The sequence below is a fragment of the Myripristis murdjan genome, chromosome 5 (genome assembly GCF_902150065.1).
Source record: "Myripristis murdjan chromosome 5, fMyrMur1.1, whole genome shotgun sequence".
Taxonomy (NCBI): Eukaryota; Metazoa; Chordata; class Actinopteri; order Holocentriformes; family Holocentridae; genus Myripristis; species Myripristis murdjan.
The window spans coordinates 8,416,657-8,444,223 of record NC_043984.1 but is presented as its reverse complement, the minus strand read 5'-3'; the positions used below and the strand labels follow the sequence as shown (position 1 = coordinate 8,444,223).

Sequence of the window (27,567 nt, the reverse complement as noted above, 5' to 3'; positions counted from 1 at the left end):
AAGAGGACACAGAGAAGGAGAGAGAGAGTGGGAGGTAAAACAAAGAGTGCGAAAAATTGACAGAGCGGGGAGTTGAGAGAGAGAAAGAGGAGAAGCAGAAAAAGACAAGTGACTGAGACGTGAAAGAGAGCAGATAGAAAGAAGACAGGAAGCTTAGAGAGAGAGAAATGAAAGAGGAGAGACAGAAGAGTTCAGAATAAACAGAGGAGCTGGAAGAGAAAGATGAGAGGCAAAGCTACAAAAAGTGTTTGACAGAGAAAAAAGCAGATGTGAGGAGTGGGACGAGCTGAGGAAGAGAGGAGGGCAGGGAGATTGTAGAGAGAGAGAGAGAGAGAAAGAAAGAAAGAAAGAAAGGAACTCTTCAGCCTCTCTGCTGTCACTTTCAAACTCCTTGGAGCCTCGCTGCAGAGGAGTGGCAAAACCAAACGCTATCAGGACTCAGCAGGCAGCTGCCTAGCCCACTGACACACACACACACACACGCACACACACACACACACACACACACACACACACACAGAGCAAAGCAAACAGAGGATCCCCCCAGCAGCGTTGGATATGACTCGTCCACTGAGGTGGTGTGGTGCTGTGGAGTTTAAGTGACTTTGGGAATAAGCAGTTCTTTATGCAGGCAGGTAAGGCTCATAATCTTTTATTGTTTCTTTTATTGTTTTTTATTGTTTCTAATGAATTAAATGATGATACATTGCAGATATTTACTGTAACTGAGGCTCTTATCCAGAGTGACAGTACGCCCTCAGTGTCTTGTTTGAACAGAGAGCATACCTGTTCTTGATGCTACTGATGTGGGGATCCAACCTGTGACCCTTACTTTACAAGACAATCTGCTGCCCCTGCTTGGATTTTTTTTTTTTTTTTTAACTTTTTCACTATTTTTAACATCAACCCAAACTTTCTATATCTCCAGGATGTTTACAGTTTGTAGCTTTGTGGCATGCTTGTAAGTGTGAGAGTCCAGCAGAAATCTGACTGAATAAACCAGCTGGTGTTACTATTAACACCGAGGTATTTCTGATATCTTACAATGTCAACAGTCTGGCCGGCCATGAGGCATCCTCTCCATGTGGCAGACTCAGTCTCAGCTGTTAGCAACAGGGACACAAGATGGCATATTTGAGTTTCGGCGGTGACACTCGCACAGTGAGCTGACGGTGCTCTCTGTTTCTGCTCAGGCTTTGGCTTTTGCGTCAGGTATTTGTTAGCAGGAAAAGCACAGCGTGTGAATGAAGGCTTGTTGAAGGGGATGCTGCAGGGGTGCATGTGTGGGATCCCCCAAAATAGATGCACAAAGATCATGGACATCCATTTGCAGGGATTGGGTCATAAGGAATTCCCTCTGAGAGGATTCTTGTTGCTAAGTGAGGACAGAACAGCAGTGGGTTCAGTAAAAAAACTGAGATCAAACTAATGTCTCTGTAACTTGTGATCAAACCACTACTCCCATATATTCTATTATATAGAACACACACGACACACACACACACACACTCACAGTGCAGCGAGGCTGGTTTTCCAGGTTTGAGGTACAGTATATCCTCAGCCATATCATAACTTTTTCTTTCGTTTGCTTGTCAGCTTTCACTTCATTGGCAGGTTGACTTTTTGTGGCTGGAGCTTTATCGCTGCAGAGAGATAGCGGCAACATGATGCTGCTTGTACAAACTCCTTCTGGTTGCGGCTGAACTCAGCTAACTTTGTGTCCGTGCCTCAAGCTGTTGTTCTGCTCTATTCATTATGCAGCACAGCAGTGCCAGTAATACAGGACAGGACTCTCACTCACTATTCCCTGTTCTGCTGTTTGACGTTACATTACTTTACTTTATGTTATTTTATGTTAAGTTATGTTATGTCCTGTTCTGTAACATTGTGATACGTTGCGCTGCATTGTGTTAAGCTACGTTGCGTTGCTGTCATGGTCCATTTGATCTGTTCTGCTCCATTGTGTTGCATTGTGATCTGTTCTGGTTTATTCTGGTCTAGTCTATCTTCCTCTCCTCTCCTCTCCTCTCCTCTCCTCTCTTCTCCTCTCCTGGTTTGATTAACTTGCATGAGTCTGTTTGCTGGCTCAGAGAACATCCTCGACTGTCCTCTCCTTAATCAGCGTCCATTCCTCTTCTCGTCTGTCTTAAATGGGGTTCTATCCATCATGCGTGGCTTCGCCCTCTGCCCGCTGTCTTCCTGTCAGACTGAGGTCTGCTCTCTGAGCCGGATGGGCTGCAGTTTCTCATGAACCCCTCAGTGAGAGCAGCTCAAACCGAGGAGCTGCCAGAGCAAACATCAACACAACAAGCAGGGTCAGGATCTGCTCTGCTGCCCCACTCCACCCTCCCTGTCTCTCTCCCTCTCCTTTTCTTCTCTTGTCCTCTACTCCATCATCTCTTCCTCTGTCTCTCCCATTCTGTCTTCTTTGCTTCTTTCTACTCCTCACTTTTACATGCTTTAACTCTTACCTTCTCTCTGTCTCTGTCTGTCTGTCTCTTTCTGTCTGTCTTTCTGTTCCTCTGTCTGTCTGTCTGTCTGTTTCTCTCTCTCTCTCTCTCTCTCTCTCTCTCTCTCACTCTCTTTTGAGGCTTTCTCAAATTCAATGCTCCTTATGTTCACAGCTCCGTCATGTTAAATTTAATACGCTATTTTCTTGTGTTGTGTGTGTATGTGTGTGTGAGAGAGAATCAGTATACACCCTTGTAATGATTAATTACTTTTCAACACACTGTCTGTCATGTAATACTGTTTTCCCTGGTCTTTGTGTAGACATACACACACACACACACACACACACACACACATACACATACACATACACACACACAATAATTCTTGGCGTTTGTTTGAAGCTGCTTGACAGCAAAGTGTTTGAAAGCCAACTGGGTGTATTTTTTTCATGACTGACAACTTACCCAGCCACCATAAGGACTGTCCTGGGGTGGCTAAACTCCACCCATCTGCTGCTCCAAGAGGGTTAAAACAAACGTCAAGAATTATTTACAGCTACTGTGTCAGCGAGGCCTAACATGCGTGCAACAAGCACGCAGAGTTTACTTTATCCATCAAGTATTTCCAGCCTTGAGTTGGCTGTTGCCCTGCATTGCAGCCACTGGGACTCAAACCATCGACCTTTTGGCAACTAAGAAACATGGCAGCTGAGCAAAAAAATACAAATCCATGATTAATGCTTTATTTCTATGTTGTAATGTATTTACAGCTTGGTCTAAAAAGATGTTCTTCCCTGGTCACTGCAGACAGTCCTAGTTTTTTTGGTGATAGCTTGTAAATGACTTAGGCTTGCATTAAACCCAAGAACCCATGGCTGGATTTTTATTTTGAAAAGTTACTTTTTTTTGTAACTATCATCATTATTAATATTATTTTAGTTCTACAAATGTTGGTGTAATTTTGTGATAATTTTCTTATGGTAGTTTCTTGCAATTTAATTTTAAATATGTAATGCGTTTTTAAGATAAGTCAAATGAATTTCAGGTTTTTGAAGAGTTATTATCATTTTACCCCAACATGTTTTGTCAAATTTCTTTGGGGTGGGCCATGTAATAAATAAACAGCTCATTAAGCTGGTCCTTATTGGAAAGTAAGTACTGGGGGGGGTGAGTCAAGACACTGTCACAAGACAAATTATGATTACAAACATAACTGATCAGCGAGGTATCACTGCTTTGAGATCACTGAAGAGGACAAATGATGTATTTTCATGGCAGTCGGTTGTATTTCTAATATAAATAACTACCTGAGAGATGACAGTGACAGGACAGCCAGAGTGGGGCTATACGCTGAACATTTAGAGACCTGAGAGGTCACTACTTATATGGTGATTAAATTAAATACCAACAATGGTGGCAGAGTGTGTGTTGAAACACTATACAAGGCTGGAGGGAGAAGCCTTTGTTGTCCAGTGAACTGTTGAAATTGATTTTGACGCGGACAATGGGTGTGGGAAGATAGGGGTGAGGGTGTTTTTGACTATTATCAGGATAATAGCGGATGTCTTGTTGGGCTAATGAAGCATGTAGCTGTTTGGTATTAGGGTGTCTGTGTTTTGACACGGCACAGGGGAGGGGTCCATTATACTTTAATGAAGTGTGTAACTACTTTTAAAAGAGTAAATGGCATGGCGTGTGTGTGTGTGTGTGTGTGTGTGTGAGATAAAAGAGCCGGGAGAAGTGCGCTTTTGTGCTGTAATGAAGTGTGTAAGTGATTTGGAGGAGGTGAGAAGATGTGTGTGTCTCTGTGTGTGCATTATCACATCAATTTTGAGACATTAGTATAATTGCCATAAACAATAACATCAGTTAGTCGCTACCAAGCGCTATATTGTCAACTGCATTGCTTTATGGCACAAATCAGGAAGAGTGTGCTGTTCTTCCACAGCAAACAGAGCTAAAGCGTTTCATGATGGCAGATGGTTGAGGGGGTGAAACACCAGTGGGACATGTTTCTCAGTAACAAAGAAGAAGATTACCATCATGCAGGAAGCAACAGTGTTCATGGGAAATGTGGTTTTAATCTTGTTAACCACTAGAACCAGAGAAAGATCAGAGTGAAACAGCACAAGTCTGAGGGATTTCCTGTGTTGGTTTCATGTGGATTCAGGGCTGCAGCCCCACACCCAGCCCACCTCCCAGACACACACACACACAAACACCTTAGGAGACCTGAGTCTGTTCGCTCCGACGTCAGAGGATGGACCAGTCAACACATTACCACTGATTCCCAGGAAGTCCCACAGTCACTGAAGTAAATACTGGACGTGTTTGTCACAAGCCGCAGATCTTCTCAGTGTTCTGACACAAACACACCAGGATAAAAATGAGCCTGGCCTTAAACGTGCTCGTGCATGAACGCCCGTACCGTGCTGAAGCACACCTCCTCCAACCGTGTCAGAGCGGAGGAAGTTTACCGAACTGAAGCACAGACTCACACTAGTCAAATAATCCAGACTTCTGGGTCAAACATGCTTGGGGACAGTACGAATGGCCTAGTGTGAGTGCACCCTTAAACTCAGACTCATTCTGTAGATCTTTTAAAAAACTGTTTTTAACATCTCCTGGTTGTGACTTGATGGTGTTTGAAGGGCCAAATTAGCTGAACTGTGTCATGTGTGAATGGGAGAAAGAGATGGATTTTCTTCTCATAACAACAATGCACTTTATGTATATAATATTTCAGCATTTTGAATTTATATAACTTAATATAATTATGAATAGGTAAGATTACTTTGGTACATAAGGTCCACAACGGACTTCTACTATCATTGGCTGTCATTAATTTTGACTGGAGTTAGCTTACACCTCTTCCTCTGCCATAAATCCTCTGTGACATTGTTAGGCAACAGAATTAGGGACCATGCTGCTTAGGATGAAGGAAGAGTAGGAAGAGTTTATGCAAGGATCATCTCCAGAGGACCCCTACTGAGGGCCAAATATAATACCATAAATAGTGAACCAATATCCCTCTCAGCACATGCTTAATCAGTCCGTTCATTTGTATCATATCTGTTGTCATCATATCTGGGCTATGACAAAATGTTAGACAGTTCCTAAAATTTCTAGAAATAGGACATAGCTCACCTGTGCCTGTTAACATCCAGCCAGTGTGTATATGTGCGTACAAAATGGCCACCATGGGATTAAAGTCAATAGCAAGGTTGAGCTTAAGTCTTTCTAAAATCCACATCCAGTGTAGAGCTGCTGGCTCGGCTACACACAGCTACCGACCAAAGCAAAAGTTAGGCTACACCTTTACATCATCAAAAGACACAATATCTGACTCTGTCCTCTTCAATTTTTCAATCTGCACATTATAAACAAATAAATGATGTGTGGTTTTCTAGTGTCTTGTCCTAAAAATGCCAGTGTGCACAGGTCACAAATTTGTGGCTGTTACACCTGAGTATTTCAATGAATTTGACAGTGATTTATTGATATTTAAAAATATTATATGTGGCACCTTTAAATGTGTTTACTCTCTGCATACTTTTTATGAGTGAGTAATAATGATCCCCTTTTAGAAGCTATATATCCAAATTATTAAAGTCATGTGTTTTCAGACTCTGGCACGTGTTCATGGAAAGTTTAGTGAGCGGCAATCTGTCTGACTGTGTGTGTGTGTGTGTGTGTGTGAGTGTGTGTGTGTGTGTGACTGCATATGTTTGTTTGAATGTGTGGGCAATGTGTGAGCGTGGAGAATGAGTGTGTGATTGCATTAGGTGAAACAGCTGTTGGATGAATCGTCATGCGTCAAGAAGGTGTGTGTGACAGGCACTAACCTGAAGCAGTAACTGTGTGTGTGTGTGTGTGTGTAGATTTACAGTCTTAGTAATTTATAGCAATCTCATCCTCTGTCAACAAAACAGCTCTTCTCCCTGATGCCTCTCTTTCCATTTATTATTCCTAACACCCCACCCCCCCCATGGACGCATGCAAACACACACACTAACTCACACACACACACACACACACACACACACACACACACACACGGCTTATCTTATTGCCCTATGGTCTGTGAGACCTTGAAACTAGATTCGCAGGTTCAACAGGCCTCTGGAGAAATGATGAACTGAAAGAAGAATCCAAACTCAAATGAAATCCATTCCTTCTCGTCTACATGGCAAAAAAACCCTCTTTGGAACCATTTAATAGGACAAAACTACTGAAAATATTTATTTTTGGCAATAACATGGTAAGGGTGTTAGTTTGCCAACAAATAATCAACAATGAGTCAAAGTAGTGTCAGTTGGGGTTAGTGTCACCCTCACACACTAGATCCCAGTGCAGCCAAAGAGCCCATTAAACCCCAGTGAAGTCAGTGATATTCATAGCCCTAATACTATTTTTTCAGAAAATTAGAGGCAATCAATTCAACTTTCAGGTTTTGCTATTAAAAATGAATCACGTTTCCAGCTTTGATTCAGTTATTTTCTCTAAGATATATGCTGCAACATCTGTTGGGGTGAAACAGGGTTGGAAAATCTCAGGCTTTACATAGTGATATTCTCAGGCAGTTGATAATGATCTAGTGTAGTATCAGCATACCGTAATGATACTACATGAAGGTTTCCACTCTATAACGTTGTGGATGCACTTTTGAAAAGTGGTGCTACTTGAAATTCATCAGCAAGTGTTACAGAAACAGATGATTCTGCCCTCAAAATCATATGGATTTTGCATCCATGGGTTTCCTTTTCACTTCTCCATCATGCATTTTCATTCAAAAGTAGGCGTAATTTCTTTCTCAAATGGTTCATATCAGATTTTGGAAAGAAACGCTTCAATTGTTCCATGAGCGTTGCTGTGGCATCTGTCTTTTCCAGTTTTTAGGAGGGACTGAGTATAAATGGAGTTTTGTATTAGAGCACATGTTGGTCATGCAAAGTATCAGGCCTCTGCAGAGCCTGGCTTTCAGTACATTGTGTTCTTTTCAAACTGTACAGTCCTTAACTGCTATCTAACGTGCAACTGCACCAAGGAGGATGCTAATACGTTTTCAAATCCTGACAAACCCTCAACAATAAAGTTGAGACAATGGAAGCAAAGGCAGCCTCCCACTCCCTTACTGGTTTAATCAGCTCAACTGGTCTATCAACTGGTCTTTGACAGGCACACATGTGCCAACACATTGTGACACTTCCACCCATGCTAGTAACCGTCAGAAACACTTTATTCACCAAGTCCAATAAATGCAAAGGTATTTGTCATGGTGCCATTGGTCCAACAGTTGCAAGTTGCAACAACAGCATATAAACCTTTCCATGTGACAAACTGGTTAAAATGGCAAGTTCCACTCTTATTGTTTCATGACCCTTTTGTGATGGAGGAACATAATAAGAACATTATTTGTGTCCACAAGACCTAACATGTGATTCAGTATATATTTATATCATTATTACATACTCTGTACACGTGCAGCATTCTGTAACCATCTGTATAATCATCATTGTAATCATAATCTCCCTCTATAAAGCACTGCTCAAAAGTTTTGAGGTCCAACAGCAGTTACTGTCAAGTTATACTTCTCAGCAATAAGCAAAAATCATTTTTACGATCAATGTTATAAACACATGATTACAGTCTCTTAAAGTCATTATCGCAGAACTTGAATGGAGTTGAACAGTCAATGAGCTGTTTGCTGTGGTCATTTGCCTGGTGCAGAGGAAGCAGGTCTTTGCTATGAGGCCATTAAGTGCATTAGTGTTGAATTTGAGAACAGTGTAGATATGCTTTACTGTGGCTGTACCCTCGTAACAGAAATCACTACAAGAATTGTCCTTATTTGAATGTGTGTGTGACATGAGTGCTCAACTGTCAAAACTCAACTGCAATTTAACTTTTGCAACAAGGTCAGCATAAAACATTCGCAAAGACTTGGCTTCTTCTACTGGCTCCTCCAGTCAACATCTGCAAACTACCAAACCAAGCTGGTCAGCATCATCAAACATACTTTTACGTAATATAAGCTGTGTGCTTATAATGCTACAAACTGTCACAGTTTTGCCAAACTTTGGTGGAGAAGAAAATTGTTTGCGAACTTTAACCGGCTAACAGACACAGGCTGAAGTGGTCCGGGTTGATTTGAATAGAAAAGACTGTTCTACTCAGTTCAAGTTGTGTGGTTACTGTTTTAGAAGCAGGGGTTGTAAGAAGCCTCATAACCTGGATAATATTTCACATTAAATGTTATTTCCTAGCCAGCAGTCATTTTGTATGACTAGTTGATGAATATTTCACATGAAGTATGTCTCATTTTGGAATGAAGCTCCTCAATTCCTCTCCAAATCTGGCCCTAACGTAACTTATTGCCCCTGCCTGGAGAGACAAAATATTAGTTTAACACAATATTAGATGGATATGACAGCTCGTCCAGTAAATCAGAGTCCCCGGGGGTCTAATCTAACAACATGGAGCGCATGCAGCCCCTTCAGTCTGCCGCCTCAGCAGCTTAAAGCATTTTAACGCGAGAATAAAACATTGCCGGCTTCAAGGAAAGAAACTCACTCACCAGTCACTTTCACTATTTTACCAGCTACTTATGTGTTTGAAATAGAGAAGAACAACCAAAGAACGTCTGTTTTCTCGCCAAATGTCCCTCTAAAGTTGACTATTAGCATTTGAATAACTGCATGGAGGTAAGTCCCTCCATTAGCTGACTATATAGATGCTTAAACCTCAGTTTAAAATATGTTTTAAAGTTTAATGATCAGAGGTGACGCTGGTTTTCCCATACAGCTTTTTAGTCAAGAATTCTTAATAGCTACAGAAATTTTGCAACCCATACTGATAATTCCCATAAAGCCCAGCAAGCCTTGCTTTATGGACCTGGTTTCTCTTTCACTAATGAGGACGCTAATTGGCAATCATAGTACTTCCTGTGGCAGTAGGCTACATACACATCAGTAACAGTTGTATAAAAGCTATTTACCCCAAGAGGGCTTTTTTTTTTTTACACTGTGATTGTGGCTAAAATGTAGAACAAGGTATGCCTTGTACCCCACCTCATTACAATCACAGGACTGAGTGCCACATTGAGTATATTATAGCTATAATAAAACATGGTAGTAGCCACCGTCAAACAGACATTAAGAATAAAGACATTTTAGTCCATAGCATTGGCGTGCTGATATATGCTTTGACCTTTGAATATGTGAGTTGTATGCGCTATTTCTTGGTCTCTGCTCTTGCATAATTCCAGTTCATTTTTTGGTGATGTCAGTGTTATTAGGGATATTAATGTGTGACAGTTTCACAGTTCATGCCGTCACAGACCTGTACAGATGAGAGGACCTCACAAACAGCGCAGCGGGACATCAATCCACACTGCCAGGTCAGACCCCAGTGAGTTCATCCAGGATCCACAGTGATCTACAAGCCCCAGGAGTCCGATCTAACACAACACACTGATGCTTCAACACTCCACCTCATTAACTGCTGGCAGTGACCCAGGGTTGGAGGTCAAACCCGTGTTTTTATCCCTGACAGGTCAGCAGTATGATGAAACCACTTTCTACACACAATCAGTTAGACACTAGCTATGCAGAGGGATGTAACATATCTACGTGCACGTGTTAGGGAGCATATGCTGATAATAAGTGTGCCTGTCAGTGTGTGTTTGTGTATATTTGCTGTGTGTGGTTTGGGTGCTCTATCTGTGCCCAACATGTGGCCTGGCAGTCCAGCATGAGGCCTTAGAGCCTTAGAGGCTCCTGTTCACCGCAGATAGAAGACCATGTCTGCCCTTACCCGCCAGCCGGGCTCAACACAATACTGTGGAGCATAGCATAACATATAACAGCATTGCATTACATAACACAGCACATTATAACATAACATAACTTAGCACAGCATAGTATAGTATAGTATAACATAACATAACATCGCAACAACACAGCAAAGTACAATATAATATAAATAACATAGCATAACATAACATAATACAGTATAACATAGCAGAGCATGGCATAGTATAACATTGCATAACATAACATAAATAATAAACAGCATAGCATAGTATGGCATAAAATAACATAACACGGTATAACATAACTGGATAATGTAGCATAACATCACATAAGTTGACCATAACATCACATAGCAATATCACATAACATAGCATGGCATAGCACAACATAACATAATAAAATGCAGTGTGGCGTAGCATCATGTAGGACAGCATAATGTAATGTAACGTGAAACATAGTAGCCATAAAAATCAAGCTGTAAACATCAATATTGTTTACTGACCTGATGAAGAAGCAATTCTTATTTGTCGCTAGATCCATCATTAAAAAATCATGTGTGACATTTTCATTTGAATTACCAGCCTGAACTGCAACTCTACAAAGGGTTAATGAATGGTTTACATGTGCTGTGATAAATACCCAGTACAGGGCAGTTTTTCTCCGCAAGTTCAAATGAAAAAAATCCAATATGTCACCAAAATCAACAAACATAAAGATTTCACAAATGACCACTTTATGGTTACGTGTCCATTAGGAGCTCCTCTTTATAGCTTTGGCTGCTTTTCCTTGTCTTTTCCAGTGGTGTGGATTCACTGTTACATCTGTTCAGCCCCAGGTGCTGGGAATTAAACATATTTCAACATTTAGCAAAAGCAAAAATAGTTTTCCAATAGTCTCAACAGCAGGGGCTGTGACTGCTGCGCTCCCAAAGCATCTGCTTTTTGCACTGCCTGCTAAGAAAAAAGGTGCCTGATGGACACCGAGACCAAGAGAGTGTTCTCTTTTTACTAACTTCAGAGGAGACTTCGCAAATCAAGTCGAAACTGTTTAAGATTTTATGACTAGTGGTGTATTTTAGGGTTGATGTTGTTCACATGAACTAGTTGAGCCCCTATTGAGCCAAGACACCCTGCGCAAATGTCTTTTTTTTTTTTTTTTTTTTTCAAGTAAAGTGCTTAGGGGCTCAGGAGGGAGAACAAGAATTTCCATTTCACACTTGGGTGAAATTCCAGATTGGCTGGGATTACACCACAGGGCCCTGTCAATGGCCTGCATTATGCCAAGTAAAGTCAATCAAGTGAAAGGGAAAACACAAGCAAAGGGCTTCCCACACATATTTACCTTTACATTTATATTTTTCACTTTCGGCCAACACTTATCAGAGTGACCCATGCAAAATGAAAAATGTATAACAAATCACAATGACTCCAAGTGGCCTAATGGTACAGAAGAGTGAGGGAGAAAATACAAGAAGTCTAGCAATATATGATACACTGTATGTGGGGAAACATTTTTTTTAATTTATTTTTAAGAATTTATTCTAAAATTTGGCAGATGAATAATCTTACAGCACAATGAGTGCCTAATTTTTTTTGCATTTTGAGCAGGGGTGACCTTAATGTGAATGGATGCCTACAAACCCAGCAGTGTAAACAGACTGTGCACCATTCTTATGTACCTTAGCCTGCTGAGACAGTGGGAGCCTTGTGTTTGTGAAGCGCTGCATGCTGTGCTATATGCATTCTCGTTTTCAGTATCAGGTTTCCCGCTCCATAAGGGCCTCAGTGATGCACAGTAACATTGTGGCCAGTGCATAAAAATGCCGGAATGAAGCTGACATTATACAGACATAGAGGTTCTTGTTTATGGAGAACCAAACCTGTGAGTTCTTGGGACAGGCGACCTTGCCACCCCAAAGTGCAAAACATCTGGGTGGCAAAAATGTCTGACAATGGCAGACAAATGTCCATCAAACAGTGTTCAGAATGTTGACTCCTGGATGTTCTGTTCATGGAGTTTGAGTTTCTGTAGGTGGCGCTCTTTTCTTTGTCTGTGCAGCCATGGGGGCTATGACAGCTCATGCTGACTGCCTAGTTCTTTTTTTGTTCATAACAAACAAACTGGAGATGTAAAATGCACCACTTCCTGTGCAGCAGAGGATTTTTCCCAGGAAAGACTCCTAGACTCTGAGTGTTTAGAAGAACAAATTCAAAAACCCAAATGAACTGAATATAGGCCATATCACTGTAGCGATGGAGAAATTATGGATGTTTATTTGTACAAGTTCTCATGGATTATTACTTTAAAGGCTCTGTACACTCAGGAGATGCAGATTAGGTTTTCTGATGTAATTCAGACACTCCTAATGAATGGAGTGGACACCCAGTGACTTTGTTATTAAAATTACGCAACACCAAATTAATCTTTATGAAAGGATATATCAAGTCTGTGCTTGTTTGGCTGTAATGCAGCTCCTGCTTGCTATGCTAACAGATTGCTGCTTTGAGAAAGAATGCAACAACATGAATAGTGCGAGATGTGATTTCCGCTTAGGCATGTGTGTGTGTGTGTGTGTGTGTTTTGAGCTGAGCTTGTTCTCTGCAAGAGTGAACCCACTGGCCTCACTCCCTACAGGGCCACTGGGTATCAGATGCAACACACACGCACAGACAGAGGTGTCCACTTTGTGAACTTGACTCTTCCATTTCCTGGTTGGATCCAGGGGGCAGTGTGTGTACAGTGTGTAAACTTTGTGCATGCATGTGTGTGTGTGTGTTTGTGTGTGCGTGTGCGTGCATGTGTGTGTGTGTGTGTGTGTGTGTGTGTGTGTGTGTGTGTGTGTGTGTGAAACCTGAGTAGCTCAGAAGACAAAAACAAAGGATTGGATCAAAAAGATAATGAATGGCAGGTGCATGCAGACGGATAAATGGATCAGTGGCTGACAGTGGGGATGGAGGGATGAGATGAGGAAGTAAAAAGGGCTCAAATGTATCCACTAACAGCCATTTTTTGATCTTTACTTAAAACGCAAATCATCTTGGAAAGCAAACAATACCACTGAGCTCATGAGAAAGCTCTTCATCTCTTCTCTCATCCTGACTGTGCATTAAGGTTTTTCAGCATTGCATTGAATATTTATCATGTGCTTGCCTTGAAAAGGCAACACATCTTATTCTCTTGCATACTTATTATTATGTGCTTGCCTTGATGAGAAGTGTGCTGTTATTTTTATTAGCAATCCGACTTACTGATTTTTCGCAATTCCACCTTTTTTTTTTAAAAAAAAAAATTTGGCCATAGGAAATGAATGGCCAAATTTTCCCAAGGATCTAGGGCGCAGAGATTTTGCGCTACGTCAACACACAAAATACGAGAAACGTGCGTCTTGTGGAGAAGAAGTGGCGTATCAATCTTTAAGATGACCCGACTCTACGTTTTTTCGCAATTCCAGTTTGAAATCGGAATTTGGACACAATATACACTAATGTTCGGAGGGAATGTTTGGAGGGCCTGCCAGGGAGAAAGTCCCCTCTCACTGACACAGAGATACACATGCACCCCCAGCAATCGCCCCAAACACCCTAGCAACCCCATAGCAACCATCCAGAGCACCATAGCAACTGCCTAGAAACACCTTAGCAACCATTAGGAACGCCATAACGACTGCCTAGCAACCACCAAGAACACCATAGTAACTGCCTAGCAACACCCTAGCAACCATCAGGAACACCATAGCAACCGCCTAACAACACCCTAGCAACAGCAAAGAACACCATAGCAACCGTCTAGCAGCACCTTAGCAACAATCAGCAACACCATAGCAACTGCCTAGCAACCACCCAGGACACCATAGCAACAGCCTAGCAATGCCTTAGCAACCATCAGGAACATCATAGCAACCGCCTTGCAACATCTTAGCAACCATCAGGAACACCATAGCAACCGCTTTGCAACCACCCAGAATATCATAGCAACTATCTAGCAATGCCTTGGCAACCATCAGTGACACCATAGCAACTGCGTAGCAACGCCATAACAACCACCCAATACACGATAGCAGCTGGCCACAGACATCATAGTGGCCACTGAAAATATGATAAAAACTGCCAGGAAAATACCTGGACCACAGTAACTGCCTTCAAGCCCTCCAACAATACTACACAACCTACAAACAGCATAAGGGCTGGCGGTTTACTACATGGCCACGCGGTCGGCAACGGTGGCAAGCACATTTAAAGTTTCTTCAGAAACTTAAGCAAAGTCTAGCTGCAAGTTGTTATTGTTCATCAGTGGTTTAGCTGCTTTATCTTTGTTAGCTGCTGATTTAGTTCCATTCCAGCTGTTTGTTGCAAACTAGCCTACTAATCTAGGACCTCCTCAAGGGATTAGCATTTTGCTGGCAGCAATCTGCTATTCATGTCCAAATGGCTGCTGTGAAAAGGATTTATTGAAGGAGGAAAGTGTCGTGTTAATTGCTGATTTTTTTTTTTATTTTTTATTTTATTTTATGGTATAAAATCTGAGATTCTAGAGGTGCCACTGTGTTGGTGTGCACCTGTCAGTCAAACTGTGTGTCCAGCACTGTGATGTCTTTTTCCATGGATATTCTGTTGGATTTCTGAAGTTTGAGTTTCTATAGGTGGTCTTTTCTTTGTCTGTTCAGCCATGGTGGCTATAATGGCTCATGTTAACTAAGCAATGCTTCCTCTGTGTAAAACCAGAATCAAAACCAGAGCCACTTCCTTTCTGATTCGAGGAGGATTGTTCCCAGGATTGTTAGATATGAGCAAATGTAAAAGCTTCTATGAACTAGATCCTGAATCACTGTTATATAGGAACTTGCAACAGAGTGGGAAAAAAGACATTTATTTGTTTTTACAAATAAATGTAAGAATGAGTGAATGAAAGAGTTGAAGTTAATGCAGAGGTGAACTAAAAGTAAAGTTTGGAATGAAAACCAACTTTTGTGCAGCCATAAACATAAACACAAAAATGCCTATGATGAAAGAGGAACAATGTTGATGGTGGTGGTTACGATGGGATACTAGTGGTGGTGATGATGGTGCTGCAGGGCCTAATAATAGTGGAGATCGTGTTCAGTAGCCTAAATTAAAGTAAATCAAACTTTAATGACTTCCATGCAGTTGAAGTGAACAGCGTATATTAATGAAGATAATGCAGCATGCACATACAAACTAAGATAGAGGTGCTGGGGGTGACAAAGTGGCAGAGCTGGAGAGATTGGGGAACCTGAAATGGTGCGGCCTGCCTCAGTTTATCTGGTGATTTAATCAGATATTAAGTAACTTTCAGGCAGTAGTTCAAAGTTGTCTGAATCCTGAAGCACTGTAACAAGCCCCTGAGGTAACATATAAATCAGTAATGTGCATCCGTCCTCCTGCTCTGCTGAGTCCATCAGGCTCTGTGTCCACGAGGCACCTCGTCTCCTGGCTAGCAGCCTGTAGCTCTTGGTGAAGCATCAGCCACGGTCGATGCAAAGCTCGATTTAGAAAGAGAAACATTTTTAACTCCTAGCATTCAGTGTTAGGAACGCTAAAAACATGTTACGCTGGTGGGAACATTCATAGATAGATAGATAGATAGATAGATAGATAGATAGATATACTTTATTGATCCCAACCAGGGAAATTCTGGAAAATTCAACAGAGAAAGAATCTGGCATTGCAAAGACAGCCTTTTTCCTTATGAAAAGCATTAGAGGGAAAATTCATCCATTTATTCATTTTTATTTAGTTATTTTTCAGAGTGTTAGCTGGGGGGAAGTCCACCTCAATGGCAGGAGGCTAACAGTTAGCATTTTGGAGTATCCAGCCAGTATCGAGCACTCAGTAACAATTAGAGGAAGATAGCACCACCACTGTGAAATCTTAAATATGTAATGGCTGTAGCAGTTGCAACAATATATATATATATATATATATATATATATATATATATATATATATATATATATATATTTTTTTTTTTTTTTTTTTTAAATTTCATGCTGTTTATCAAACACATCTCTGTCCAACAAATATGCACAGAAAACAAAGACAAAACATCAGTGACTGAAATGTGTAGGCTGAAGCAGTAAAATTTATTGTGCCTACACTTCACCTTTGGATACTTGCAGTCAGGCAGTTATTGTTTAGTTTCATACATGATTTGGTCCATTTTAAAATCCACAGTGTCTGTGAACAGATACACAATAACAGGTGAAGGCAAAGGAGAAAAAAACACACTTATCCTCAAACCATATGTCTTTGTTGTCTAATTTTCTGGTGATGATGCTGACCATGTGAGCTTTACACTGTCAATAACCTGCAAAGCGTGGAACAAATCACTCAGTAACATCAGAGGGCTAACAGAGTGAACTGCAGCATCATGGGTGAGCGAGCTAAACTGCACAGGTACCTGGTCCATTTGTATCTATTACTCTCTACTTTCTTTGGCATCATTTCCCCATCCTCGCAGGATGAAATATCATCCAAGTCTGCTGCATCAAATTATTGCCCATCCATCACTGCCTTAAATTCTAACTAGCTTCCAAACAGTAGTTTGCCCTAAATCCTTACATCCTGTAATGGGACCCTCAGGTCCTGTATACATCTGCTATGAGCGTCCACTTCCAGGTCCTGCTGAATCTATCAGTGCCTTGAGTCAACAGTATGGCCCACGATCCTGCCTGCAGAACATGGCTCAGAAGAACTGGGACAGAGCTATCCGTTCAAATCAGCCTCCTGGGATGGCCACTCATCTGCCAGGTTATTTTAGGATTGTCAGAGTAGTTTGGGTGAACATCCTGTAACCGCAATCTCTCAGCATGTGTCCCTTTGTAAAGTCCCTGAGCAAAACAGTGGTAGTATCAGCAAAATGCACAAAGTCAGACTCAAGAATCAAGAGTGTTTTCAACAAAACTGCAAAAACCATCCTAATAATTCCTTTGAGGCTTGTTATGCTTTGTTGGTTGCAGTGCCAGCTGTTGTGGTTATACAGGCCTAGTGTGCGACCTTTTTGTTTTTGTTTTGTTTTTGTAATGTGTTTCATTTGAGAAAAAGTAATAATTATAAAATCAGTCAGTGCCTACTCAGCCACCACCTCTGGTTTGTGTTCTTTGGACCAAACCATAGTGGAAAGGTTTACCTTGCTAGATTTTTGTATTTGGTCTGTTTGGGTTAACATGGCCCAAACAAAAGTCACATGACCCACAGCTTGTTTCTTGGACTGAGTTTTGGTAATCATCACTGACTTGACAGTGGTTCACTCTGGTTCCCTCCTCTTTATTCCAGTACATTGAATTACAGTTGATACTTGCAAACTATAAACCATAGTGTCTGCATTCTGGAAAATATAGGCCAAAGGTGTCTTTATTCCTTGACTTTGTTTCAGTGGTTTCAGTCAGTAGAAGACTCAACATACAGACTTTTTCCTCGATCTTGCTTGGGCTGCATTACAGATGGTCCTGTTGGTCGTATTAGGGGGCTGGAACAATCAGTCTATGTGTTTGTATGTGTTTGAGGACCTGTTGCAATAACCATATAAGTAGATCAAATGAAATACATTTTCACAATTACAAATTATTATAAATACTAATACTTAAAAGGATGAAAATAACTAGCATTAGTACAATCACAAGAAACATTTATTTATCAAAAAAATTAAAAGAAAAGTGACACAACAAAAAGAAATTACTAGTCAACAAGACATGCAGGAAATCTGATTGTTGGTTCTTTTATTAGATGCAGATGCAATTTTTTCATTGAAAAATGAACCTGAGCATAAGAAAAAAAGGTCACTGAGACCCTCATATTGAGAGTCTCCCTGTTTCTGACGTTGTGAAGTTGTCCACTTCTATAAGCCATGTCTCCCCTCATGTCCATGAAGACTCATGCCAGCCACACAGCTTCTATTAAACCAGTAGGAGGTCTTGTTTAACTTCTGCTTCTGCTCTCTGTTGTGGTAAACCCCATCCAGCCGATATTTCAAGCAGGTTTTAACAAACACTAAGAATGATTTGCAGTCACTGTTTGACTTTGGGACGGTTCTCCCCGGCCTCCAAGCTGTACGTCCCTTTAAATCTCTTTAAGCTAACAGGCCCCATAGGCACCATATAAAATAGTTATAGCACATCCTCCTGTTTATCTTCTGGTGGATTCATCATAACATGAGAAAGACAGACAGACAGGCAGACAGTCAGACAGAGATCAACTGGCAAACAGAGAGACAGACAGGCAGAGAGGCAGACATACAGACAAACAGAAAAGCAGGTGAAAAAACAGGAAGACCCTTACAGGCTGACAGATAGACGGTGCTGAGGCGTGCTCCTGTGTGCTTTCTGTTGGACTCATCACTGCCAAAAACAGTGATTGAAAGATATTGATTTTTCAGGGACAATACCGATTATTAGTAATTAAGAACACCAATAATACATTTGCATTGCATTTACATTGCTGCATCAAGATCAGATTTCTTGTGTGTAAATGCTGCATTCGGGTGCCTTTCACAAGCATTTACAATAAAACAGAATAAATCTGGTAAAACTGAAACAAAAGTTGTAACCTGTTTGTCCTAAAGGCAAGTAAACAAGGACATCACACTATATTTTTGTCTTTCTGTGAAACTAAATTGAATACAAATCTAGTGAAAGATGAAATGAAAATTTTTACCATATTATTGGAAATGTGGCCCTGTCTTCATGCTTTTGGTCTGCTGCCTTTCCGACGGAGAGATGTCTGAGTGGTTTTATATTCGTGTTGGTGATCATGCAAATAAAAATAAATAAATAAATAAATAAATAAATAGGACTGATAAGTGGTCGATCCCTGGTCAGACACACACACGTTGTCAGTAACATGGTACAACATATCCTGCATTTCCACTGAGACTTTACAAAAGTGACATCCTCCATCTTCCCCCCTGTATGTGTGTGTATGTGTGTGTGTGTTTGTGCGTGAGTGTGTGTGGAGGGAAGGAGAGTGTATTATAGAGGGCAGATCTTTCAAAAAGAACAGCTAACAGTTTTCATATGAGTTGACAAACCGCAATCCTCTCTCTCTCTCACTTACTCACTCTACTTCTATTCTGGCTGTCTATTTATACGCTGACAGTTTTGTGTGTATATGTGTGTATGTGTGTATGTGTGTGTCTGTGTGTGTGTGTGCATCCCAACCTCCAGATAATCGCTTATTAGATGTGTCTCTGCCTGCCTTTGTCTGCATTTGTGTGCATGTGCATGTGTGTGCGTGGGTGTGTGTGTGTGTGTGTGTGTGTGTGTGCACAACATATGTTGCTCTCAGAGTCTAAGTGGTGCTGACAGCAGGGCTAAGCGAGGGGAGGACCACAGAGAGACGGTGTGATTACAAAGCCAGAGCTCCTCTCCCTCACCTCCTCTGCTCTCCATTCTCTCTCTCTCTCTCTTCATCCCCCCAGAGGAGCAGAAACTCTCAATTCAAACAGACAGAGACAGACAAATAAGGTGAAAAGGAAGAGAGACTAATGGAGAAATGGAGATAGACAGACAAAGACTCGTGTCTCTTCATCCGGCCCGGTTATTCCTCTATCGAGACCAGAAGAATGATGAAGAACATGGCATGATGGCTATATTTGATTTCCATCAGACTGAGGGTGGAAAAATCCACCTGGAAGATGCCAAACTCAACCAGACTGTGAGGGGAAAAGGGAAACCAAAATGTGGACCGAATTTTTCGCCAAATATTACAGAGAGATGACTCTAACTTACTGAAATGTTACTTAACCCTCTAAAGCCCACAAGGTGCAGGCGCACCCTTTTTTATGTTAAAAATATATATATTCCACCCTATGTGATGAGCAAAACAGAGACTCAGCAGCCAATCGTGTTGTCAAACCCTTTTCAAATTACAATTTACATTTCTGAGTCATTCCAATAAGAATACAGCAGCTGTTTGGTGCTCGTATGTGCCTTTTGACAGAAACTAGTTTCAAAAACAGCAGAAATTAAGACTGCAAAATTAAAAATTAGGCCTACCCCTAAGGTCTCTCCCTCCATCTCTCTCTCTCTCTCTCTGTCAGACACACACACACACACACACTAAAGACCCACAAATATTAGGCAAACAGTCCTTGAAATAGGAAACAGCAATGGCTGTTTTACTCCTCATTTTTTACACCGGAGAAGTCGGGCTATGTAACTGATTTGAACTCCTGGTCCTACATTTTGTAGAGTGTTGTATATTTCATGTTCGGCCTGCTGGTCAGCAGTGGTAAAATCACCCAGAAAACACAATGTATGTTCTGGATTTGTTTCACCCGCTATCAGAGCAGACATGGCCACAACAGGACAAAAAACATAGTGACCCAATAGTATGAGCAGAGAGGGATAGCAAGAGAGCTAGAGAGAGAGAGAGAGAGAGAGAGAGAGAGATGGTCGAACGAGGTAGCCAGTGAATGGAGGGAGAGTGTAAGTATCCAAAACAAACGTTTGGCAAAGGTTTTGACTCACAGCAACCACAAGAGGTTCTTCATGGTACAGGCAGAAGTGTGCATAAAAAATATGGGCTGATAGGCCCAGTAGTTTCTGAGAACAGTTGTGGACAGATGCACACACACACTCACACACACACACACACACACACACAGGATAAAAAACAATATCTCTGCCCACAGCATTCCACCTGGCGGAAATAATAAGGTCCTGGTTGAACTGAACCATTTATTTACCTCCAAACACACTACGCTGAACTGTGCAAGCTAAAGCCTTCAACAAGATTTATCAATACAGACTGCGCCGTTTCACACAGATAAAAAGACGGATGAAAGTGTGTGTACATGTGAGCGCATGTATGCGTATATATCCAGTATGTCTGGTACAATAACTGATCCTTTTGAACAATATTATTGCATTGTACCACACACACACACACACACACACACACACACACACACCAGATACCAGACCACACAAATGGTTGGCTGTCATTAAAGTGTCATTTTGATGTTAATCATTGTCCCCACATTATTGGACCCACAAAGGCACACTGTTCTGATTTAAGAGAAGATCCACCATGAACACAGCAGCCACACGTCAACATCTTGTATTTATGCTTTTTTATCTCTTGGCATTTAATAGATCCTCTTATCCGGCATGACTGATCGCAACAGTAAGACGTCACGACCCTCGGCCTGGTTCTGTGTAACTGGGTGGGTGGAGCCGGGTGCTCTAACACACACACACACACACACACACTTTACAGCTCATCCTGGTTACTCTGTGGACTGGATGATAAAACTTGGATAAAAGCCTTCACCAAATGAATAATTGCTGACAGTTCCCAATAATTTTTTTTTTTTTCCCATATCTGGATGCTGGTGCTCTGATGAGGGTCTTGTGGTCAGAAATCTTGGCCTAATAAACATAAACTGTGCGGATCCAAGTTTGTACAGGGACGTTTTAACCCATAACTGGATGCCAAAGTTATCATCTGCATTACTCACATAGTTTAACAGTGAGCTGTTTATTGATGAACATAACCAGATAAGAACTCTGTCCATCAACGTGCAAGCACACGCAGATGTGGACTCTCATTGTGTGTGTGTGTGTGTGTGTGTGTGTGTGTGTGTGTGTGTGTGCGTGTGTGTATTGGAACTGACAGATGTTTCTTTATCTTTCTAGTAAGAGATAGACATAGTTGTGTATGCAAGCGTGTAAGTGTTTGTGCAGGTCCATGTGTGTGTTGGAAAGCACAGATGTTTGTATCTTCTTAAGACGGAGAGAAGACAGGCATGTGTGTGTGTGTGTGTGTGTGTGTATTGAAGAGCCCAGATGTTTGTATCTCCTTAGGAAAGAGAGATGTATGCTGTGTGTGAGAGAGTTTATGTCAATAGATTTCGGAGATTAAGTTACTTTGGAGTCTTTTAATCTTGACTCTGTCTTGGCCTGAGCACACAGGAACCCTGGATATCACTACATAACACAATACACAGCAGGGAGAGGGGGATGAGGGCAACAGAGAGACAGGGAGGGGGACGAGTGCGAGCGGGGCAGCGGGTCGAGGAGGAAGAGCGACAGATGACCGAGAGAAACGGGCGACAAAGCAAAGAGAAAGAGAGGAACAGAGAAACAGAGAGGAGGAGATACAGAGAGGAGAGTGATGGAGGCAGGAGGGCGAAAGGGAAACAGACAGACCCAGAGAGAAGGAAAGGGACCAGACAGGGAGAGATGACACACCAGCAGCAGGTTGAGTGAAGGACAGCCAATGGAAACACAAACCAGAGACAAGACAACTCTTCTCTTGGAAAGTTTTCTCTCCCCTCTTTTCTCTTCATCTCCATCTGCTTGTGCTTTATTTCCGAGAGGCAAACGTCTTGGTGCAACATCATCCTCAGTGGCCTTGTCACCAGCTCTGTTCATACGGAAGCCATATTTGATTTACATTACGCTGGCCGACGTTCATGCAACTAAACCGTTCCACTAAACATTGCAAATGCAGTCGAAAGGATCTGCAACAACCAGTGCAATGACATTGAACCTGTTTATTATTAGCCTGTTATTACTTTTTCATCTATTTTAGATTCAATATATTGGGAATTGTAGTCACATTAAGTTTTACTTTTGGGGACCTGGAGTGATCCCACCTCCAGGGGTGCATTCAGAGTGGACAGACAAAATTCATACACCTTTACAGAAATGACAGGAAACCTTGAGGAACCGACAAAGTCACCTGCCAAGGACCAGTGAAGCTAAAAACAAACACCCCATAGGAATAGCTTTTGACCCAAATTCATCACTCTTTCCATTTTTCATGTGAAGAATCAGAATCCGTGATGTTCATTTTGATGTACCAAAGGTTGTAGATGACTGAGGCATTCAAATAGTATTAGGCTTGTGAAATTCAGCGTAGTTTTTTTGTGACTTTAAATGAGGAAATCTTAATGGAGCCTCACAGGACCCTTTGGGAGCAGGATCAACCAGTGCAACTCAAAACTTTGAAAAGGTGTCTGGATAAGGGTTTCCAGTCACTCTGAGCAGGGTGTAAATCAAATATGGCCTCCTTGTGGGAAAAAAAAAAAAAAGCCAATGCTCTCTCCTGGTTCCTCTCTGTGTTGGCTCGTCCCTTTCAGCCTCCTCAGCTCTTCTGCGTAAACATTATGACAGAGCAGAGTGTTGAGAGCTGGTGTTAACACAACCTGAGCTCGGTGCTAATTCACTCACTTACAACAACAATCTATCAGATGTCTTAAACAACAAAAGGTTGGCCATGGCAGAGACGCGGGACACATCCTTAACATTATTAGGACGCTGCCAGGGTGGGACACGACCACTGACCACCAGCCATTTATTTATTGTTGTGTTTGATTTATACAGTTTAACATTACACAGACAGTGCACATTAATAAACATTTCTGTGAATGTGCCAGTTCAGCCCATCTTGGCTAATTTTCAGCTGCGGTCCCTGCAGGTGTAACTATCCGTCAGATGTTAAATGTCGAAACAGTTTGTGTTCTCCAGCAGCCGCTCTGGCAGGTAACCAGCCGTCACTTGGAGGTGCTGCTCTACTCTCAAAATCTGGCTGGCGAACACGCAGAACAGTGAGAGTATTACTATTTTAGCCATCATTATCTGAAGATCTCATTTCCTTTACACGTCCATTTTCGAAAAATTAATTTTTTTTTTTTTAGAAGTTTATCACTTCTACAGGGATACAGAGTCTCTTATGTCAGATTTTCTCTCTCAAAGTCGTCAAATGCTAAAGTAAGAAAAGCAAGTAAAGTAATATAAAGTTGACACAGATGTAGCGAAACATCCACCTTCACTTCCTATATCCTATATTGCTAATGTTAGCCTACCACACAAAGCAACAACACCTCATGAAGCACATTCATTTGGAAAAACAGGTACGGTGAACTGTCGTATACTGTATTGTATGATAGATTGGATTTTTTTGCATGGGCAAAGACTAATGATATTTGCTCTACTTTGGAAAGTGTCGTAATTCTTTGCTTTATCAGTTAAGAGCTGGTGGCACTTTCCGTGATTCGGAAAGCATTTTGGGCTACAGAGTTACTGCTTCCAACTTATCTTTGGATTTAGGACGCATGCCTTTCTTTTTTACAGGGTGTGGAACAAGTTTTAAGCTTCAGTGAGGAAGAAAAATCTCTTTCGTTTGTGATCCTACTTCGATAATATATATGAGTTTAATAACCATTGTTTAACATGTTTGAGGGACAAACTCACTGGCAAACAGTGAGCTCTCCACTTTTACCCCTCGACAAAGAGAAGGAGCTGGATGTGTCCTCGTTTCACCGCTTGCTTTTGTGGTCCATAGCAGATGTCTCATTCTGGAGGCAAAGTCTTTATTTAGCGCTGCTGTACGGTGACAGACAATGGAGGCATACTTTTTTAGGAGGCGAGAATGCTGCGTGGTGGGACGTATTTCATATTTTTATGTTGGGTGCCTTTGATGGCAACAAAACTCCAAAAGTAAGTGGATATCAGTTGAATTGTTGCCGTTTTCTGAGCGTTTATAAGTAAAAACAGTTTATATGAGTTTGCTGTTTTGCTCCCTAAACTTCATACTTAAAATCGCTGGTATATTAGGAGCTTTATAAGCGAATACTGAAGGGTGGGAGTGTGTGTGTGTGTGTGTATGTGTGGGTATGCTTTCATTCAGAACAGCATAGTTCTTCACCCTTGGGGACGTTAGTCATCTGTGACCTTTGACCCCTCTACAATGAGCCAATGATGTTTGGCCTGGCGCTGAGCCGAGGGTGATGCCGACTGGCCGGCACTGACACTCTGGAAGTGGGCAAAGCAGCAAATGAACTTAAGAGCCAACAAATGTTTTAGATTGAGAGCAGCAAATTAAGAGCTGCACTCTTTGTCTTTCTCTCCTCGCATGGAAGAAGCTTTTTGATGCAACGATTTATGGCAAGACTTTAATGGTGAGATCCTTTCGGAGAGATAGATCTTTGCTCTTAATATGATAAAAGATGTTTTGTGGATTGTGTTTATTTGGAAATTGGGGGAAGTCCCTGTGGGGCGTTCAAAGTAATTTAAAGCTTACTTGTAGTGATTACAGCTCATCTGTGGGCCAGAGAGAGGGTGGGAGACAGAGAGAGAGAGAGACAGGACAGACCAAGAGAGAGAGACGGAGGGAGAGGAAGAAAGACATAAGGGACACATAAAGACAGAATGAAGGAGAGAGGGGGAAAGAGAGGAAGAAACTGAAAGACCGACAAGGACAGAGGGAGACAGAAAACACAAACATGTTTTTCCTCACAGAGAAACGCAGGAGGGAGCAAGGGGGAAACAGGACCCCAGATGCGCTCACACACACACACACACACACACACACACACACACACACACACACACACACACAGAACCCAGGAGATGAAGATGCACATGCAGAATGTTCCTCGGTCTTCTTGTTGTTGTGTTTCAACAAACAAGAACAGAGGCTAAAGCTGTTTTCCATATGGACAGATTACAAACACTCACACACACACACACACATGCACGCACACAAGAATACATCAGTGCACTTTATTTGGTGCCATGGTTTGACTTTATTATCTTTTTTATCAATGACAGACCTACCTTGATTTTCTATGAAATGAGCCTGAAAATGCCACATATGCCCTGAAGCTTGAAGGGTCTTAAACTCCATGATGTCTGTGATGCTAAGGTTGTTTACCATACAGTACAATCAGATATGGTACAATACAGTGAAATATGATATAGTGTAGTTTTACAAGATAAGATGACATACAATTTATGATACAGTGCAATACGATATAATGGCCCTTTTTGATTGTCAAGAGCAAAACCCAGAACCTTCCTTAACGTGGGACTGGCCAGAACCCATGAAGTTCAGGTTCTGCCTTTTGTTTCTTTTTCCACTGCATGGAGAACAAACCGTGGAGGGTAGGGGGAGCCTCATAAAAACTTTAGTCTTCATTTTTTGTCGTCCTGCTTCATACTCTTCCCCACTGTTTGCCTGGGCACTGGATGCCCTGCTCTCCCAAATGATTTTTTTTAAATACACTTTTTCATTTCTAACCACTGTAGTGCTCTGTATATTTATTATGGATCAGTAACAGTTTTGTCAGGCTGTTTAACCTATTTGAACCGCCGCTTGTTGACAGATTATATCAGCCTCTAAAAACTTACAGCATTTTTCTCCCGCCGGCGCTGCGTCGGTATGGCCGCTGTTAAGAGACCGTTTACCAGCCTCGTCCTGCTCGCTGTCCCAGGACAGAGGCAGCACTCTGACCTTACTGCCATATTGTTTGTTAAACAGCACACACAAGGTATTCAAGGTACACACTTTATTCTCTTGCACCGCTCAGTACAGCTTGCAGGTTTCAATGTTTTAGCATTTATTTTTTTTGCAATTTGTTGTTTTTTCGCTGGTTGTTTGTTAGTTCTTCTAGCTAAAATAAGAACTGATACAACACAATACATTACCATATGGCGTAAGAGACAATATGACACAATATAAAGTATCATACATTGCAATATGATAATATACGATACATTATGGTATGGTATGATATGATATGGTGCGATGCAGTGCAGTGTGATATCATCACAGCTTTGAGTGCATTTGCTGGTTGTGAGAAACACATTGCTATTGTTACAACCATATAAAGGTAAATAAAACAGTGGGTAAACTACAGCCTGCAGTCAGCAATCATCATGAGGTAAGCAGCCACCCATTAGCCTAATTACACTGAATGAAGGGACAGAGATGATCCTAAAACATTAAAACTAATAGTCCCAAATAGTCTTCCACTTGTGATTTTCTTTTTTTTTTTCTTTTTTTCTTTTGGGTGGGTTGTATGGAAATGTAGGGAAAAGGGAGAGAAGCAAATCAGTTCCTTGTGTCTGAGTCTTACATGGATTTGTGAACACTGTGTGTGTGTGTATGTGTCTTTGTGTGTGAGTGAATGTAAACATTTAAGTGTTTTGCGTGTGTCGACATGTGTATATACATGTGTTGTGTGTGTGTGTGTGTGTGTGTGTGTGTGTGTGTGCGTTTGCCATCAGAGATGATGTATGAAAGCCGGTGGGCCCCTTTTGGGGGTCTCCTCCATGCTCGCAGCTCTGTGGCCAGACCAGACTCACACACACACACACACACACACGCACACACACACAGGCCCCAACTCGCCCCATGGGCCCTCCTAAATCACATTCAGGTCAAAGCTAATTATTTAAGACCAGAGCTCAGCCCCCCCCACCCTTCGTCCCTCCTCCCACCACATCCTTCATGGTTCTTGGAATGTGCCTTGGCCTCACTCATATGATTTGAATC

At 41.6% G+C, this 27,567-nt stretch overlaps 1 protein-coding gene across 2 annotated transcripts in view; it reads left to right on the top strand.

Moving 5' to 3' along the window:
- The first annotated feature begins 383 nt into the window (after positions 1–383).
- ripor3 (RIPOR family member 3) overlaps positions 384–27,567 on the top strand; it is a 61,635-nt gene continuing 34,451 nt past the window's right edge. For both annotated transcript variants that reach the window (XM_030050605.1, XM_030050603.1), the window contains exon 1: positions 384–635. The gene's annotated coding sequence lies outside the window, so the exon portion shown is untranslated. The remainder of the gene's footprint in view (positions 636–27,567) is intronic.